Here is a 6,184-nt window from a genome sequence, read left to right on the forward strand (position 1 = left end):
AGAGGGCACTATGAAGGATAGACAAGTATCAAAATGAAGTTCCGTACCAAGGGTATATACTCAGTGTAGTATTTCTGAGCAATAACAACGCAGATACCAAGTTATTCAGGTTTAGCTGTGACTATTCCATATGTTTATAAACCTCTTTGGGGTTTATAGCCTAAATATAAATAGCCTAAGTGTGCCAAAGTTGCCATTTAAAGAAAAATGACACTAAAATAATAAACTTCAAGGGATACTTAACACTAGCTCTCCATTAGTAGGTCCCTAAAAAAAGAGATGAAAGAAAAAAATCAATACCCAAATTCTTCATGTACCCGGGGTGGTGCTTTTTTTTGGGGGGGATTGTGGTAGGGAGGTTTGGGGGCCACACCTAGCAATGCTCAGGAGTTACTCCTGGCTCTGCACCCAGGAATCAATCCTGACGGTACTCGGTGGGATGCCAGGGATTGAACCCAGGGTGGTCATGTGCAAGGCAAACACCCTACCTGCTGTACTACCTCTCTGGTCCCTGGAACTCTGCTTTTTTTTTAAAGGGTCATCATCAAAGTATCTTTCAGAGTCTCTTCTTAAATAATAACAAAAACACTGGTTTCTGCTCTGTGAAAATACATTTTTAAAACTAACTGGTATCAGCAGATTCATATAAAAAATACAGTACACCAAGCTACACTGGTATATTTCCATATTAAGAACTTCAAAATATACTTATCAACTGAGACCATGGTCCTTGCATTAGTTTTCAGTCCACTATGAACAATTATCCACTGCATGTAAACATGTCTAAATAAGTATAGATAAAATACATCAATCATAAATTTCTGTAAAGGTAAAGGTAAAGGCCCTCCCGTTGATCGTCGATTTACTCGAGCGGGCCCAGTAACATCTCCATTGGAGACTTTGTTGTTACTGTGTCTGGCATATCGAATACTCTCGGTAGCTTGCCGGGCTCTCCGAGAGGGGCGGAGGAATTGAACTCGGGTCGGCCATGTTGGCCGTGTGTAAGGCGAACGCCCTACCCGCTGTGCTATCGCTCCAGCTATCGCTTTTCTGTAAAAGATAATAAAATATCTTCTTTAAAAAACAAAACAATAAGCTATTACTGCATTGTTTCCAATTTATGAAAATGGAACAACCTTATGGCTGTTGCCAGTCCTGAGTTCATTATAATAAAAATGGCTCTAGTTCCTGGTTAAAGTCAGCAACCAATCCCATTTCTCTCATTTCTCTTCAGTAGATCTTCTAGTACTGTAGACAAGAATCTGTTTTAGGTATTATTTTGTCCATTAATAAAATTATATACCAAAAACTGACCAGTGCCACAGTACTGTGTTGCAAACAGTTTTCCATCAGGCGTGGGATCTGAGAAAGCAATTTCTTCTTTACTCAAGTATGAGCCGTATATAAAATTGCTCCTTAGGCATTCAATCATTCGAGAAGCAATTTTCTTGCGTCGCATCATGCTGAATACCCATATACGGCTGATACCACAGATTGCAGGTTCTGGCAATGTTGAGCAGCACCAGGCCTTTTGCCTTTCAAATCTGACTTTTTCTTCTTCTGATCTTATAACTGGAAGTTTCTCTTCTATGACTCTGTAGCCCCACTGGATATGTTCCACAATTAGACAGCCAACTACTTTTTTGTCATTAGAAATAAAGAGAAGTGTTTTAGTTCTAGAATAGCACATTAGCGGAGCCTGTTGGAAACCTAAATCATTATCAACCATCTCTCTAATTTCGTCGACCTTTTTCAAAGCATACTTTGGGTCTTCAGGGAGGACCATTATTATCCTGCCACCTGGGTATTCAGCCAGAATTCTTTCTTTTTTCCAGCCCACATATTTTACAGCACTAATAAACTGATTATGGAAGAGCAGATGTTGTGTTTCATCTTCAGGATTTGAAGTTGTGTAAAGCATGCCACAAACATTACAAGATAGTGCTCCAAATCTTTTTTGTCCAGCATCTATGATCAACTGTTTTTCATCAACTTTTTCTGTTTCTTTTAGCTTCAACTCCTTTGGAATTGTTAACTCCAAACGGGAATTACACTCAGACCAAGAATGATTTTGTGTCTTCTCTCTGTTGTCACTGATCTTAGATGTTTGGTTACAGAGTATACTACTATGCTGTTGGGGAACTGAACCTGCAAATGTACTGTCTCTTGAATCAATTTTTGCTTGACTGAGCAGTGCTGCAACTGTGGTAGAATTTTCCACTGTACACTTTTCAAGCTTAGATTCCAAATGCGGGCTGAAATTCTTATCTGGTGTTGATTCAGAAGAATGCTTCATCTGGTTATCCAATGATGGGACAGGAAGTTTTATCTGATTATCCAAATCACAATTTTCAGAAGCACTTTTTGTGGTTTTATTAATTTCAACTTCAGTGTCATTAATTTTAGCTTCTTCAGAATTAAGTTTTTTCATTTCTTCCTGCTGACAAGCCATGTTTTTATCAAGATGTGATTTTAACCCTAAAAATGTACTCTGAGTCACTGGATGATGCACTTCTAAAGCTGGTAGTGAAAAACTGGTTCGTAATAAGTCCAATTTGGGAGAAACTTGAGAATCCAACTTATTTTGTTGCACAGAATTAAACTTTGATAGCTTAATTTTAGTCCAGTTAGAGTTCTTTTTAGTTAAGCTGTTTATTCCATTTAGTATACATTTCACAGGCTTTGTTTTTCTACTGGGAAAGAAACGATTACACTGAACATCCTGATTTGTTTTCTGGTGATGAAGTGTTTGCCCTTCAACATCGGTCTCTTTCAACTTCACTTCCGTACACTGGTCCTCATTTACACTTTCTACTTGTGAAGATTCCTTTCTCACCTCTACAGTATCTGACTCAATTTCACCAGCAATTTCTTCACATAGTTGAAGAATGCTACCTCGCTTGTTCTTTCCTTCTTACTCCAGTTCGTTATCGACATTTTGTTCAGGCACTAATGGCTGTGGACGTTTTGGGGACTTTGCAGTAGTAATCACTTGTGTATGAACAGACTTCTTCATTTCACTCTTTTTAGAGATCAGTGAAGTAGCCACTTTTGATCTTTTTATCTCAGAAGCTACAGGCACAGGTTTTGTTTCCTCTTTTCTAGAATTCTTCTGATGACATTTTTCATCAGATCCTTTTAAGCACTGAGAACTGCTGGTATCAGCTGCCTGGTGCTCTACTTTGCGTTTTTTTTCCTTTTGGTGAATTTATTTCATTAAGAACTGGATTTCCATCCTCTTTAAAGTCAGACTTCTCCTGTACTTTCCTTTTCACATGGTTTTTACTTGTTTTTACTTTACTCGAGCGGGCTAGTCTTACTCTGAGTATTACTACAGTACTCTTTTCTTGTTAGTGGAAAATTCTGTTTAACTGCTTGTACGGGGCCCTGAATTTCTCTACTCCACAGAGTCCTTGTTGAAACCTCTGCTAATTGTTGTAGTCTTTGTGATCTTCGGTTAAGCTGCTCATTCGATGTGGAGGTTTCATTCACTGATTTTTTCTGAGATGATTTCTTCTTTTTCATAGATTCTTGTTGTGAATTTACAGTTACATTTTTATTAATGGAGTTGTTAGCTTTTTTGTCACTGGATGCTGCCTTTGCTGATCTTGTACTCATGCATGTTCCAAATTCGGGCCGATTTATTTTATTTTCACTGGAAGAATTAACTGGTGATTTTAAAACTTCCTTTGGTCCTGATTTTTTGGCTAGATTTTTCTGAGACTCTTCAATTTTTGTTTCTAAATTTCTATCTTCTCTTTTCTTAGTGACATTGGAGGAATTTTCTTTTGATTTCTCCTGCATGGACATCATTCCTTTGTCCCCCTTTTCTGAGTAGTTTTGAGAGAATTTTCGTGACCTTGAAGGTGGGAATGCTGAATGCCTAGTATTATTACTGAGAAGCAGGTCTTAAGAATGAACTTTAACTGATGCTGCTATACATTTTCAACAAGAATACTGGTTTGCTTCAAGTAAGGTTTCTGTCATCCAGTTCTTTTCCCACAAGACAGAACTGATCTTTCAGCAACCATAACTCATGAAAATTTGACAAAATCATTCCTTATAATATGCTCTTAACACATTACACAGCACCTTACTGAAACGGGAATCATGTATAACTTTAAGTTGATTGATGATGCGTCTAATAAATGATGCTTCTAAAAACTTCCTTTGTGATCTGTCATGTTGGAGGCGGGAACCCATTGATATTCGAATATTCCACCTAGGAAGTCTTCTCCCAGCAGCTTCTGCAAAAGGCTCCTTCCTGCACTCATCTGACGAATACTAGGCATACTAGGCGCTGCAAGTACTTCCTGCGTTAAGCAGCCCCCCTGCAGCTCTGGGGCTTGGGCGCCCAAGGTTCCCTGGACTAATCCCAAATCGGCTCCACCCGCCGCCCCGGAGCTCGCCCATTCCCGGGTCAAACGCCTCCAGTGCGCCGCTCCGAGAGCTCCACGGGCGGGATGTGGGGGTGGCAAAGTTCTCTCGTTCGGGACCTGCTCCACCCCGCGGCACGTGCCTCTCCCCCAAGGAGCGAGAACGCCCAAAACCCTCCCCGGCCGCTCTCGCACGCAGCCCTGGTGCCCCCAGCCCCAACTCTGTGGCCGTGACCTTGCCCCGCACCCCCTCCCCGGGATCCCGCACAGGCCTCGGGGTGCAGGCGGGCCGCGGGGAGTGGGGAGCGGGGGTCGGGGGCGGGCGGGGCCGTGGCTACCTGCAGGCGCCCCACCCCCGCCGCCCGCCCCGCCCTGGCCCCACCCGGCCGCGCCGAGGTCCGCGAGGTCCCCGTGGTCCCGCAGGCTGCAGGTGGGTCGGCGCTCGGGGCCAGCCTCGCCGGACCCCCTCGGCGCTCTCCCGCGCCGCCGCAGCCCGCATACCTCTAGTGTTCATATGAATTTAAATATTGATCTTACCAAAATACTTTCACAGATACATCTAAATTAATATTTGGGAAAAATAATTTTTAAAATAAAGTCTCCAATGGCGACGTTACTGGGCCCGCTCGAGCAAATCGATGAACAACCGGAGGGCCTTTACCTTTACTTAAAATAAATTAATGACAAAAAATAATAACTGGTCAAATGTCTGGGCAAAGATTATACAAGATGATACACAAAATTGAGGACCACAATAGTGTTTTTGTTTTTCCTATTTTCTTGAAGAATTTGTATAAGATTGAAATTATTTGTTCTTGAATGTTAGACAGAAGTTAAATGGGCCTAGAGATCTATTTATAGGAAGATATTTCATAGAAGACAATCTATTAATAATTATAAAATATTAAAGACTTTAAGTTCATTTTTATCAATGATACTACCTAGAAATTTTTTCAAATAATATTTTTCATATTTGAAAGTGGTCCAAATGTATTTAATATCTGTAACTGTCCAAACATATATCCACCTTTAAATTTTTCTTATATTATTTTCCTGGTTTTTTTCTTTATCCTTTTTATCTGTGGTGGTCCATTTCTGCTCTGACTTTTTGCAGTGCTGAGGCTTTTCAGGGCTATCACTGATAATACTGAACTCAGGGCCCTGTGCATCCCAGGCATGTGCTCCAGCCCAGCCCATTGGCTATCTCCACAGCCCTATCTTTCCTTACATTTTCTTCTTTTTTTTTTCTAAATTTACTTCATCAAAATCAAAGTAAGGGGATTTAGTGTTCCAGTTTCAAGTTGTTTTATAAAACTAAATCTTGTGGAGTTGGAAAGATGGGGTGTATATGAACAACCTGGGACTGAACTCCAGCACTGAAATGGTCTACAACACTACTAAGAGTGTTTCCTAAGAAGAGAGTCAGGAGTAAGACCTGAGTACCATGAGTTGTGACCCAAAAACCAAAAACAACAACAAAAAGACAAAACAATAAATTGTATATCTAAAGTTAAAATCTTTCATTCTCTGTCATTTGAACTTAACTATTGTTCTTTCTGAAACTTCTTATAACAAATGCTTAGCTCGTGGAGACCTCTGGAGACTTCTTTTTGTTGTATCTACATACGGGAATCACTTAATCTAAATAATGCTTGAACTGCACTGCACAATATTTGATTCTAAGGTTACCTAGTATCCATTAGAAATTCTTCTTCAACTCATAGTTTAGAACTTATTTCTTAACTAATGCAATATTTTAACACACATTTTGAAATATGTATTTCTAACTTGGCTGTCTCATAACAGAG

General features: G+C 40.3%; 1 pseudogene; it reads right to left on the minus strand.

Moving 5' to 3' along the window:
• Nucleotides 1–1,261: 1,261 nt before the first annotated feature.
• LOC130035678 (N-acetyltransferase ESCO1-like) lies at nt 1,262–3,813 on the minus strand (annotated as a pseudogene).
• Between the last annotated feature and the right edge of the window lie 2,371 nt (nt 3,814–6,184).

The sequence above is a fragment of the Sorex fumeus genome, unplaced genomic scaffold (genome assembly GCF_029834395.1).
Source record: "Sorex fumeus unplaced genomic scaffold, SorFum_2.1 ptg000063l, whole genome shotgun sequence".
Classification (NCBI taxonomy): domain Eukaryota; kingdom Metazoa; phylum Chordata; class Mammalia; order Eulipotyphla; family Soricidae; genus Sorex; species Sorex fumeus.